Below are 14747 nucleotides of genomic sequence, written 5' to 3' on the forward strand. Positions count from 1 at the left end.
TTGCTCAAAATGCTTAGTGATATGCTCCAAAAACCCTCAACTACTTTATCATAGCCACATATGTCCCAAACCAAAAGTCAAACTCGGCCCCACCGAAACATTCTATCTGGCGCCACCGAGTTCTCTTGACATAGCCACTACCACAAACCCTAGTCACTTCGGTCTCACCGATAGGGATCTCGGTCTCACCTAGATGGGATTGCAAACTCTCTGTTTCCCTTCATAACGTTTCGGTCCAACCGAGATGAGCGATCGGTCCCACCGAGTTCGCAATGCAAACTCTCTGTTTCCCCTTCGTAATGTTTCGGTCTCACCGAGATGAGCGAATCGGTCCCACCGAGTTTGCCTAACCAACTCTCTGGTTAGCTTATTACCAAAATCGGTCCCACCGAGTTTGTGTAATCGGTCACACCGAGATTACGTTATGCCCTAACCCTAATGAAATCGGTCCCACCGAGTTGACATGTCGGTCCCACCGAAAATCCCAACGTTCACTTTTTGAACTAAATCGGTGTGACCGAGTTTCATTATTCGGTCCCACCGAGTTTGGTGATTTGTGTGTAATGGTTAGATTTTGTGTGGAGGCTATATATACCCATCCACCCACTCTTCGTTCATGGAAAAAGCCATCAGAACATGCCTACACTTCCAGCATACATTTTCTGAGAGAGAACCACCTACTCATGTGTTGAGGTCAAGATATTCCATTCTAACCACATAAATCTTGATCTCTAGCCTTCTCCAAGTTGCTTTCCACTCAAATCATCTTTCCACGAAATCCAAATCTGAGAGAGAGAGTTGAGTGTTGGGGAGACTATCATTTGAACCACAAGAGCAAGGAGTTCATCATCAACACACCATCTATTACCTTTTGGAGAGTGGTGTCTCCTAGATTGGTTAGGTTTCACTTGGGAGCCTTCGTCAAGATTGTGGAGTTGAACCAAGGAGTTTGTAGGGGCAAGGAGATCGCCTACTTCGTGAAGATCTACCCTAGTGAGGCAAGTCCTTCATGGGCGATGGCCATGGTGGGATAGACAAGGTTGATTCTTCGCGGACCCTTCGTGGGTGGAGCCGTCCATGGAGTCGCGCAACCGTTACCCTTCATGGGTTGAAGTCTCCATCAACGTGGATGTACGATAGCACCACCTATCGGAACCACGCCAAAAACCTTCGTGTCTACATTGCGTTTGCTCCCTCCAAACTCCTTCCTTTACCTTCATGTGCAATGTTTTACATTCCGCTGTTATACTCTTAGACTTGCATGTGTAGGTTGATTGCTTGACTAGTGCTAAGTTGCTAAAATCTGCCAAGACATAAAATTGGGAAAAGGCTAGATTTTTATTTGGTCAAGTAGTCTAATCACCCCCCTCTAGACATACTTTCGATCCTAGAAGTGGTATCAGAGCTACGGTCTCCATTTGCCTTGATTTCCATAGCTTTTGGTGATCATAGCCTTGGTTTCACAACCTAGGAGAGTATGGCGTCTAGCATGGAAAATTACCACCGTAGAGGTCCTTACTTTGATGGTACTAATTTTGCTAGTTGGAAGCACAAGATGAAAATGCATATTCTTGGACATAACCCCGCCATTTGGGCTATTGTGTGTATTGGCTTGCAAGGTGAATTCTTTGATGGGAGAGAACCGAACCGTGAAGCTACCGCGGAAGAGTTGAAGATGATGCAATACAATGCTCAAGCCTGTGATATTCTCTTCAACGGATTGTGCCCCGAAGAATTCAACAAAATCAGCCGCCTTGAGAATGCAAAGGAAATTTGGGATACTTTGATTGATATGCACGAGGGTACCGACTCCGTCAAGGAATCCAAATTGGATGTGCTTCAAAGTCAACTTGACAAGTTCAAAATGAAGGATGGTGAAGGTGTCGCTGAAATGTACTCTAGGCTTGCTCTCATCACAAATGAGATTGCTGGCTTAGGAAGTGAAGAGATGACCGATAGATTCATCATCAAGAATATCCTAAGAGCCTTGGATGGAAAATATGATACCGTGTGCACATTGATCCAAATGATGCCCAATTACAAAGATCTCAAGCCAACGGAAGTCATTGGAAGAATTGTTGCTCATGAGAGGTCACTTAAAGATAAGGAAGAGCTCCACAACAAGTCAAGTGGTGCTTACAAAGCCTCATGTGATGCTCCCACATCATCAAGTGAGAAACAAACCTTCAATGAAGAATTGAGCCTAATGGTGAAGAATTTCAACAAGTTCTACAAGAGTAGAAGCAAGGAAAGAAGTTCCAAGTCAAGGTCCTACAATGACAAAAGATCTTCAAGTCGTGAACGAAATTGCTACAATTGTGGAAGACCCGGACACTACTCCAATGAGTGTACGGCACCCTACAAAAGAAGAGAAGATTCTCCCAAAAGAAGAAGTAGAAGATAAGAATCACCACCAAGAGAGAAGGAGTAGAGATGATCGTTATGAATGAAGAACCTCTTGGAGAAGCAAGGATTCGGAAAGGAAGGACAAATCATCAAAGAGCTACACAAAACAAAGACATCAAGCTCACGTTGGTGAATGGGTATCCGGCTCCGACTCCGACCATCACTCCGAAAGAAGTTATCACTCCGACTCCGAATATACTCAAGATGAAGGTGTTGCCGGTCTAGCACTTGTGTCAACCAACTCCTACGACATATTTGACTCACCAAATGAAGGAATTGGAAGATGCTTCATGGCTAAAGGCCCAAAGGTATCACACCCCGAGCATGTTGATTTCAATAGTGATGAAGATGATTTGCTAGGAGATGATGATTTACTTGTTGACAACTCTAGTTATGAAAACTATGATGAACTTGCTATTAATCATGCTAATCAAGATAAAACGAATGATGATGATAAGAAGGAGATTGAGCGTCTAACTAAAGAACTAAACACTCTTAAGTTAGCTCATGAAACTACCTTGGAAGATCATCGAGAACTTTTAAAGACTCATGAGAAGCTACGCTTTGAAAAGCTCAACCTTGAGCAATAGCATGGGTTCTTAAAAGCAATCAATGTTGATCTTCGCAATAAAAGTTCTTCTTACATTGCCAAGCATTTACTCTTGTCTACTTACATGCCACAAGTAAAATCTAGCAACAAGAGTAAGAAAGATTCTTCATCCAGTAGTAACAAGAATCATGCTAAATCCAATGTTGTTGCTTCTAGTAGTTCTCTTGATTCCACTAATGATTCTCTTAGTCAAGTTCCACTTGAGCAAGAAAATAGCTTATTGAAGGGAATTATAGATAAAGGTGTTTATAAGAGCCTTGCCGGAAGTAAGCAATTTGAGGAAATTGTACGCAAGCAAGGAAGGCACCGGAAGAATCAAGGTGTTGGTTTTGAACGAAAGTTCAATGCCAATGGAGTTGAGTGGGAAGAAGATCAATACCCCAAGACGAAGTTTGTTCCTCAACAAGAGAAGTATGATCCTACTTCTTTCCTAGGAACTCAAGCTCAAGATGATCTTCCACCATAAGACCACAAGCAAAAAGGCAAGGACAAGCTTCAAGAGGAGATTGATGCATTTGAAGAAGCTCCCAAGGCCTTGGTCAAGTGGGTTCCCAAGACTACATCAAGTACTACTACATCAAGTATGAATACAACTCCAAGGATTCCCATCAAGATGATTTGGATCCCGAAGAAGAAGAAATAGAGAGTTCTTGAGGGTGACTCTGCCAACATACTTCACTCATATCCTTTGGCAAGGACATGTGCAAACAACTTCCACATATTGCACTAGTTCAAGGAGTCACAAACCCTCTTGTTGGTAAGACAAGGGATAAGGTAACCTAATGCTTTCATGGACATCATCTTGTGTGTACATCACTCTATGTCTATGGATATCCTTGTTTGTTCCTTGTGGGACTAACCCGTGTAGGTATTGAAAGTGCAACTCACTCAAATGGATTGCTCCGAATGATGTACATCAACATTGAGCGTCCACGTCTTCAACACCTACATGAAGTCACCATCGACAAAACCCAAGGTTAGTTCATCCCTCTTAGGGGGGATATCACATCTAGGGGGAGATTTAATCTAACCAATTAAGCTAAAGCAACTCTAATGGTGTGAACACAACAATGCGTTATGTAAAAGTGGTAACCCCACTTGTGCTTAAACGATGAGTATGACCTATGATCAAATGTTCTCATTTGACTCTTAAGTCAATATACTCATATATAGATGACCTAGTCATCGCCAATTGCTTGATAGATGCTACAGTGTTTGTGCATGCTTCGTCACATACTTCATTTCCCATTTTATTGTGTGAGCATGTTGGATGCATACTTTACTCATTCGAGGACATCCATTTGTTGCTTTGATTGTTTGGTTTTCTCTATTTTGCCAAATGGATGGACAAGAATGCCTAAGAACACCCTCTAGCTATCTATGCTTTTCTCGTCTCAAACTCTATTCATGCTACATCACAAAGTTTGATCAAGTCAGATTCGAACCACTCTGTGTGAGGAGCACTCGGAGTCCCCGGTTCGTCATAGACTTAAACTTCCAAAACCTCTTTGTGCATTTCGGTATGACCGAGTCATCCACTTCGGTCACACCGAGTTCACTAAGTTGATCTAGGTTTTCCATCTCGGTGCAACCGATTTGAACTTTTCGGTCACACCGAGTTGCAGTAACCGCTTGCGATTCTGCATCTCGGTGCCACCGAGTTCTTCCACTCGGTCACACCGACAGGGTCGGGATATATAAACCCACGGGTGAGATTTTGGAAATTTCTTCAAACTCCCCAGCCCGCGCGTGTCCTGCTCTGCCTCCTCGGGTCTCCGGATCGTCTCCTCGCCGCCAGCGACCTCTCACCGCTGGTTCCCGTCGCCGTCAACGGAATTCTGCTCCGCCGTTGTCGCCGTAGCGAACTCCCGTCGAACTAGGGTATGGGTTCGACTCTTTGTGCTATTTCCCTACTCTGATTCGTAATACATTGCTTTTCCATGATCTTTACCACGTATGAAAATAATCTATCCATAGAAAACATCCTTTAGGTTAGATTTGATTCGAAAATTTAGGGTTATGTCTCCGCCGAACTCATCTCGGACCGACCGAGTTGTAGAAATCGGTCTCACCGATTTGGCTTAGGTCATTGCACATGCATTTTTGGTCTAACCGAAAACTGCAAATCGGTGCGACCGAGTTCGACTCTCTGTGAAACCTAGCAATCTCGGTGCCACCGAACTGTGACTCGGTCTGACCGAGTTCACTAGTTTAGGTTCCTAAAGTTGCTTCGGTATCACCGAGTTTAACAAATCAGTAGCTCCGAAATGCTTTCTGTGGAGAACTGAAACTAAGTTTTTGACTCATTTGTTTTGCAAAAACTCTGCACTTTGTGATGTTCATCCACTATACCTCATCTACATCTATTCACAGGGTTTGCTGTCAGTGTGTTTGCCAAGATGTAGGATCAAAGTTATAGCCAAAACAGATCTGAAGAGCAAGTGCAATTGAGTGAGGGCACTAATCCCTCAAGCAGCTATGATGAGGGCAGCAGGAGCACACCAAGTAACTTGCCCAAAGCAGCCACCAGATCAAGGAAGAAGAAAACCTCAGATTCTGAGGATGAGGACTATGTGGCTGTTGAGGATGAGGCCACCTCAAGGAAGAAAGTGCTAAAGAAAGAGTATGGCACAACTGCTACAACTAAGCCGGGGTTGCATAAGAAGGCATCAGCAAAGAGAGTCCCAATGTCAAAGCCAAGGAAAGTTCCAACAGGAGAAACCATGAAATTCACAATAGAATCAGATGATGGTGAGGCAGTTGGAGATGCCAAGAAGAAGAAGAGGGCAAGAACCACATCTGCAAAAGTTCTTGGAAAATCAACTATGGTAAGAGATTCAGAAGAAGAGGAAGAGGATGTTGCACCAGTACCCAAGTCATATAAGCTTATGGGAGATGCAATCAAGTCAAGGGTTGCTCCATCAAAGCCCAAGACTGCTCCCAAAGCAACATCTCAAACTCAGAAACCCTCTAAGCCCAAGAGAAGCACCAGAAACATTCCTGCTGAAGAGAAGAACAAGGCCCCAGTGCCTGAAGTTGAAGAAGAGGATGATGAAGCCCTAGTGCCAAGAAAACTGAAACCCAAGATTTCAGACCACAATGAGACTCATCCAGTGGCTGAGGACATGCACATCAGGAAAGATGCAGGATTGAGACTTTGGAGATAGTCTGATCCTTATGCTGTGAAAAGGAGAACTGTTGTGGACTATAGGTTCCACACCAAAGAACAACAAGACTTCTATGAGACTATTCTGCTTGACAAGAAGCCAATTGTCTGTGACATGAGATGGGTTGATTGGGAATACATCAAAGAGAATGAAGATCACTTCCCAGGTGTACAAGACAGCTTCAAAGCTTGTGGAGTTGACAAGTTTGTAGGTCAGAAGCTCACCAAATGGAATGATGAGCTAATCATGCAGTTTTATTCCACTGCTCATTTCTATCCAGATGGGAGGATAGTGTGGATGTCTGAAGGTACAAGGTATGAATCAACTGTAGAAGAATGGGGCAAGTTGATCAAAGCCCCAGAAGAGCATGAGGATGATTTGGATGTGTATGCCAATAAGAAGAAAGACCACAACTCCATGGCAAACATGTACAAAGAGATCCCTGATAAAGCTTTGGAGACACACAAGTTTGGATCTGTGCACTATTTGTTGTCTGGTCTACCCACTATCAACACCATCTTAAGGCATACTCTGTTACCCAAATCTGGAGATCACGAGATGATTAGAGAACACTCCATCAACTTGCTGCAAATATTTGATGTGCCTCAAAAATTCAAGGTCATGAGTCTGATTGTAGAGACAATCAAAAGGACAGCTGCTGACCAGAAAAGATCTTGTGGGTATGCTCCACATATTCAGGTGCTCATCAACTCCAAGATGGGCACAGGGACTTACTTGTTGGACAAAGAGCATTTCCCCTTGCTCCCAGATTTTGAAGATAATGAAGTTGTCATGAATGAGAGTGAACCTTCATCAGCACAAGCACAAGAGAAGAGAGCTAAAGCAAAGGCAGAAAAGGCTGCAAGGATGCCAAGTGTCGAGGAAGCATCTCAGGTGTTCCTGAAGAGCAAGCAAGATCAGCTTGGATATCTGATTCAAGCTACATTGAGGATTGAGAAGGGCTTGGCCACCCTGGCTCAAAATCAGGAGAGCTTGGAGAGGATCATAGAGACAAAATTTTATGATCTTGATCTGAAGGTCACTGAGATACAGACAACAGTTGAGCAGCTCCAGGAGGAAGCAGAAGAGAGGAAAGGGAAGGCAACTACAGATGCTTTTCAGCGAGTGCCAAGGAGTCAGAGGTCTGCTGCAGTGCTAGTACCAGATACTAGAGCTACATCGTCAGCACCAGCAGCTACAGCTTCAGTGCCACCTCCAGCAGCCACTCCACCAGCTCCAACTACATCAACTGATGCCTTCGTCCTTGGAGTTCTCTCTACACCACCTCCCGAAGACCAAGCCTGAGAGACGCATATCACTATGCATTTTCGAACTTTTTGGTAACTTGTTGCCAAAGGGGGAGAAATGTATAGATCATAGGCTTCGAGAGAGAGTGTTTTGCTTCTTTGTCTCTCTTGCTTTTGGTTGAACTTTTTGTGTGCTTGGTTGATACTCTATGCCTGTGTGTGAGATACTTGCTTGATCATGTGTTTGATCATATGCTACTTTTAATGCTTGATTGGATGATATTATCTCTTATATCCCATATATGTTCATTCACTTTGCTTGGTGATGAGTGCATGCTTTTAATTTCCATCATTTGAGCGCTCCACCAAGATGTATGTGACATGGAAGAGTAACCCACGATCCTAATCGATTGTGCATTTGCATTCAAAAGCAAATTTTAAATAATGCACAAATTTAGGGGGAGCTCTTGCTTATCACATACTTCTCAAAGCGACGATGTATTTCAATCTTATGATCATTTGTCGAAGCTTTGATCTATATGTTGTCATCAATTACCAAAAGGGGGGAGATTGAAAGTGCAACTATCCCTGGGTGGTTTTGGTAATTCCTAACAACATATAGCTCATTGAGCTAATGATATCTCAAGATAAATATTTCAGGAAAGCTCAATGATTGGCATGGCATGGATTAGAAATGTGGACCCCTCAAAATGCTAAGTACAAAAGATTGGCTCAAGCTCTAAAGCTCAAGACTCTACATTTTACTTTTAGTGATCCAAGATCACATTGAGTCCATAGGAAAAGCCAATACTATTAAAAGGGATGAGGTGTTGCTTAATGGGTTGCTTGCTCAAAATGCTTAGTGATATGCTCCAAAAACCATAAACTACTTTCTCATATCCACATATGTCCCAAACCAAAAGTCAAACTCGGCCCCACCAAAACATTCTATCCGGCGCCACCGAGTTCTCTTAACATAGCCACTACCACAAACCCTAGTCACTTCGGTCTCACCGATAGGGATCTCGGTCTCACCGAGCTGGGATTGCAAACTCTCTGTTTCCCTTCGTAATGTTTCGGTCCAACCGAGATGAGCGATCAGTCCCACCGAGTTCGCAATGCAAACTCTCTAGTTCCCCTTCATAACGTTTCGGTCTCACCGAGATGAGCGAATCGGTCCCACCGAGTTTGCCTGACCAACTCTCTGGTTAGCTTATTACGAAAATTGGTCCCACCGAGTTTGTGTAATCGGTCACACCAAGATTACGTTATGCCCTAATCCTAATGAAATCTGTCCCACCAAGTTGACATGTCGGTCCCACCGAAAATCCTAACGTTCACTTTTTGAACTAAATCGGTGTGACCGAGTTTCATTATTCGGTCCCACCGAGTTTGGTGATTTGTGTGTAACGGTTAGATTTTGTGTGGAGGCTATATATACCCCTCCACCCACTCTTCATTCGTGGAAAAAGCCATCAGAACATGCCTACACTTCCAGCATACATTTTCTAAGAGAGAACCACCTACTCATGTGTTGAGGTCAAGATATTCCATTCCAACCACATAAATCTTGATCTCTAGCCTTCTCCAAGTTGCTTTCCACTCAAATCATCTTTCCACCAAATCCAAATCTGAGAGACGGAGTTGAGTGTTGGGGAGACTATCATTTGAAGCACAAGAGCAAGGAGTTCATCATCAACACACCATCTATTACCTTCTGGAGAGTGGTGTCTCTTAGATTGGTTAGGTGTCACTTGGGAGCCTCTGTCAAGATTGTGGAGTTGAACCAAGGAGGTTGTTCGGGCAAGCAGATCGCCTACTTCATGAAGATCTACCCTAGTGAGTCAAGTCCTTCGTGGGCGATGGCCATGGTGGGATAGACAAGGTTGCTTCTTCGTGGACCCTCCGTGGGTGCAGCCCTCCATGGACTCGTGCAACCGTTACCCTTTGGGGGTTGAAGTCTCCATCAATGTGGATGTACGATAGCAGCACCAATCGGAACCACGCCAAAAATCTTCGTGTCTACATTGCGTTTGCTCCCTCCAAACTCCTCCCTTTACCTTCATGTGCAATGTTTTACATTCTGCTGCTATACTCTTAGACTTGCACGTGTAGGTTGATTGCTTGACTAGTGCTAAGTTGCTAAAATCTGCCAAGACTTAAAATTGGGAAAAGGCTAGATTTTTATTTGGTCAAGTAGTCTAATCACCCCCCCCTCTAGACATACTTTCGATCCTATAGAGTGACTGTTGTGATGCTCAACCAAATCCTATGTCTTCGAGTGAAGACAATGAGAGCAAATCTTATCCAGATCTGGATGAGTCAGCTTTACTTGTAGCCCAAGTCAAGCTGTCGCGTGTGTTTGAAATCTGACCGTTGGACATGTGTCAGTTCCTTAGTGACCAAGGGTCATTTCAGACAAATCAGGTCGGGTTGCCTCCTGGCTATAAATAGCCCAACTCCTACACCATAAATTGGTGGCTGCTAAGAGTTATTACACGGCTTTTTTCGTTTGAGAGCAACCCACCTCCGAAGCATTTGAGAGAGAGATCCTTGCGAGGACAAAGCCCAAAACACCCAGAGCCAAAGAGTGTTAGGCATCGCTGAAGTCTTTCTGTCCGCGTGATCTAAAGACTTGTTACACTTGAGGAATGTGAATCCTCCAGCCAGTTAGGCATCGCGTTCTGAGCATCCAAGAGCCATTGTGGATTGCCAGTGAATGAAGTTTGTGAAGGTTTGGAAGTATACCTTGAAAACTTACCAGAGTGATTGGGCGAGGACTGTGTGTTCTTATCTCAAGGGGAATAAGGTGAGGCGCGGTCTTCTGAGTTGAATCTCAGCCTCCCTAATCAGACGTACAGTTGTCACAGCAACTGGAACTGGTCTACCAAATCCGTGTCCTCTCCAAGCAACTGGTTCTATCCTTCCTATCTCTTTACTTTACAGTTTGTCTTCGTGAAGTCATTGCCTGCTTGGATGATCTGATTGGCTTCACTGTGTGAAGACTGTTTGCTGTCTGGCTTCATACTATCTTCCATCCTGATCCATACTACCTAGCTGCTGATAATCTTCGTGCTTTCACTTCATAGGTTACTTGACTATGGCCTGTCTAGTGTAGTCTACCTTCCGCTGCATATCAATAGGTTCATTTCTACTGTTTGTCTTCAAAGCCCCCGTGTTTTGAAGACTTTCATAAAAATCGCCTATTCACCCCCCTCTAGTCAATAACTAGCACTTTCAATTGGTATCAGAGCAAGGTGCTCCCTTGTTCTGTGTGATTCGGTTTAACCACCTGGAGTTTTAGCTATGTCGACTGCAGGGATAATCAAAGTCTCCGCTACGTGCACTGTCTTCAATGGCACTGATTACCCCTACTGGAAGAATAAGATGCGTATGCATCTTGAAGCCATTGACGTCGACCTCTGCTATGTCATCAAGAACGGCGTTCACAACGTCGGTGAAGGTGTCACTGCTGCTGATGTCAAGAGGTTCATTCAACTGGACTCGACTGCCAAGAACATCATCTGTGGTCATCTGACCAAAGGACAGTATGGCCGTGTGAGTGCTCTGGAAACTGCGAAGCTAGTCTGGGACTGGCTCTCCAAGGTCAACGAAGGCGTCTCAACCCAGAGAGACTCAAGGATGGATGTTCCTCGCAACCTCTTCAAATGCTTCAAGAGAAATGACAATGAGAATGTCCAGCTCGCATTTGATCGCCTCACTGATATCACAAATGAGCTTCGCGCACTCGGCGCCACTGAGATCACCAAGCACGAAATCGTCAAGAAGCTTCTGAGATTGCTTGACAGCTCATTCGACACCCTGGCCCTGATGATTCAAGAACGCCCTGACTTCAAGACTCTCGATCCGTCTGACATACTTGAGACGCTCAACACACATGAGTTCCAGTTATCTGAGAAAAGAGATCTCTATGGTCCCAACTATGGCTGAACTCGCGCTTTGAAGGAAAAGGCTGTTTCCTCATCTGAAGAAGAATCTGACTGGAGTTCTTGTTGGGGATCGTTGCAGAAATTAAAAAAATTCTACGCATCACCAAGATCAATCTATGGAGTTTACTAGCAATGAGAGGGGAGTGCATCTTCATACCTTTGAAGATCGCGACACGGAAGCGTTACAAGAACGCGGATGAGGGAGTCATACTCGTAGCGATTCAAATCGCGGTTGATTCCGATCCAAGCGCCGAACAACGGCGCCTCCGCGTTCAACACACGTGTAGCCCGGTGACGTCTCCCACGCCTTGATCCAGCAAGGAGAGAGGGAGAGGTTGGGGAAGACTCCGTCCAGCAGCAGCACGACGGCGTGGTGGTGTTGGAGCAGCGTGGTACTCCGGCAGGGCTTCGCCAAGCTTCGCGGGAGGAGGAGGAGGTGTTGGGGAGGGGGAGGGCTGCACCTTGGATGTGGTGCGGCTGCCCTCCCACCCCCCCTCTATTTATAGGGGCAAGGGAGAGGGGGGCCGTCCCCCTCCAGATGGATCTAGAGGGGGGCTGCGGCCAAGGGGGGAGGCTTGCCCCCCAAGCCAGGGGCGCCCCCTTTAGGGTTTCCCCCAAACCCTAGGCGCATGGGCCCTAGGGGGGTTTGGCGCCCAGCCCACCTAGGGGCTGGTTCCCCTCTATATTCAGCCCATAGGGCCCTCCGGGGCAGGTGGACCCTCCCGGTGGACCCCCGGAACCCTTTTGGTGGTCCCGGTACAATACCGATAGACCCCCAAACACTTCCGGCGACCGAATAAGGACTTCCCATATATAAATCTTCATCTCCGGACCATTCCGGAACTCCTCGTGACGTCCGGGATCTCATCCGGGACTCCGAACAACATTCGGTAACCACGTACAAACTTTCCCTATAACCCTAGCGTCATCGAACCTTAAGTGTGTAGACCCTAGGGGTTCGGGAGTCATGCAGACATGACCGAGACATCTCTCCAGCCAATAACCAACAGCAGGAGCTGGATACCCATGTTGGCTCCCACATGTTCCACGATGATCTCATCGGATGAACCGCGATGTCGAGGATTCAAGCAATCCCATATACAATTCCCTTTGTCAATCGGTACGTTACTTGCCCGAGATTCGATCGTCGGTATCCCAATACCTCGTTCAATCTCGTTACCGGCAAGTCACTTTACTCGTTACGTAATGCATGATCCCGTGACTAACTACTTAGTCACATTGAGCTCATTATGATGATGCATTACCAAGTGTGCCCAGAGATACCTCTCCGTCATACGGAGTGACAAATCCCAGTCTCGATCCGTGCCAACCCAACAGACACTTTCGGAGATACCTGCAGTGCACCTTTATAGCCACCCAGTTACGTTGTGACGTTTGGTACACCCAAAGCATTCCTACGGTATCCGGGAGTTGCACGATCTCATGGTCTAAGGAAATGATACTTGACATTAGAAAAGCTTTAGCAAACGAACTACACGATCTAGTGCTATGCTTAGGATTGGGTCTTGTCCATCAAATCATTCTCCTAATGATGTGATCCCGTTATCAATGACATCCAATGTCCATGGTCAGGAAACCGTAACCATCTATTGATCAACGAGCTAGTCAACTAGAGGCTCACTAGGGACATGTTATGGTCTATGTGTTCACACATGTATTACGATTTCCGGATAACACAATTATAGCATGAACAATAGACAATTATCATGAACAAGGAAATATAATAATAACCAGTTTATTATTGCCTCTAGGGCATATTTCGAACAGTCTCCCACTTGCACTAGAGTCAATAATCTAGTTACATTGTGATGAATCGTACACCCATAGAGTTCTGGTGCTGATCATGTTTCGCTCGTGGAAGAGGTTTAGTCAACGGATCTGCGACATTCAAATCCGTATGCACTTTACAAATATCTATGTCTACATTTTGAACATTTTCACGAATGGAGTTGAAGCGACGCTTGATGTGCCTGGTCTTCTTGTGAAACCTGGGCTCCTTGGCAAGGGCAATAGCTCCAGTGTTGTCACAGAAGAGAGTCATCGGCCCCGATGCATTGGGAATAACTCCTAGGTCGGCAATGAACTCCTTCATCCAGATTGCTTCATGTGCTGCCTCCGAGGCTGCCATGTACTCCGCTTCACATGTAGATCCCGCCACGACGCTTTGCTTGCAACAGCACCAGCTAACTGCCCCACCATTCAAAATATACACGTATCCGGTTTGTGACTTAGAGTCATCCAGATCTGTGTCGAAGCTAGCATCGACGTAACCCTTTACGACGAGCTCTTCATCACATCCATAAACGAGAAACATATCCTTAGTCCTTTTCAGGTACTTCAGGATGTTCTTGACCGCTGTCCAGTGTTCCATGCCGGGATTACTTTGGTACCTTCCTACCAAACTTACGGCAAGGTTTACATCAGGTCAGGTACACAGCATGGCATACATAATAGACCCTATGGCCGAGGCATAGGGGATGACACTCATCTTTTCTTTATCTTCTGCCGTGGTCGAGCATTGAGCCGTGCTTAATCTCACACCTTGCAATACAGGCAAGAACCCCTTCTTGGACTGATCCATATTGAACTTCTTCAATATCTTATCAAGGTATGTGCTTTGTGAAAGACCTATGAGGCGTCTCGATCTATCTCTATAGATCTTGATGCCTAATATGTAAGCAGCTTCTCCAAGGTCCTTCATTGAAAAACACTTATTCAAGTAGGCCTTTATGCTTTCCAAGAATTCTATATCATTTCCCATCAATAGTATGTCATCCACATATAATATGAGAAATGCTACGGAGCTCCCACTCACTTTCTTGTAAACACAGGCTTCTCCATAAGTCTGTGTAAACCCAAACGCTTTGATCATCTCATCAAAGCGAATGTTCCAACTCCGAGATGCCTGCACCAGCCCATAGATTGAGCGCTGGAGCTTGCATACCTTGTCAGCATTCTTAGGATCGACAAAACCTTCCGGCTGCATCATATACAATTCTTCCTTAAGGAAGCCATTAAGGAATGCCGTTTTGACGTCCATTTGCCATATTTCATAATCGTAGAATGCGGCAATTGCTAACATGATTCGGACGGACTTCAGCTTCGCTACGGGTGAGAAGGTCTCATCGTACTCAACTCCTTGAACTTGTCGATAACCCTTAGCGACAAGTCGAGCTTTATAGATGGTAACATTTCCATCCGCGTCCGTCTTCTTCTTAAAGATCCATTTATTTTCTATCGCTCGCCGATCATCGGGCAAGTCTGTCAAAGTCCATACTTTGTTTTCATACATGCATCCTATCTCGGATTGCATGGCTTCAAGCCATTTGTTGGAATCTGGGCCCGC

The sequence above is a fragment of the Aegilops tauschii genome, chromosome 7 (genome assembly GCF_002575655.3).
Source record: "Aegilops tauschii subsp. strangulata cultivar AL8/78 chromosome 7, Aet v6.0, whole genome shotgun sequence".
Taxonomy (NCBI): domain Eukaryota; kingdom Viridiplantae; phylum Streptophyta; class Magnoliopsida; order Poales; family Poaceae; genus Aegilops; species Aegilops tauschii.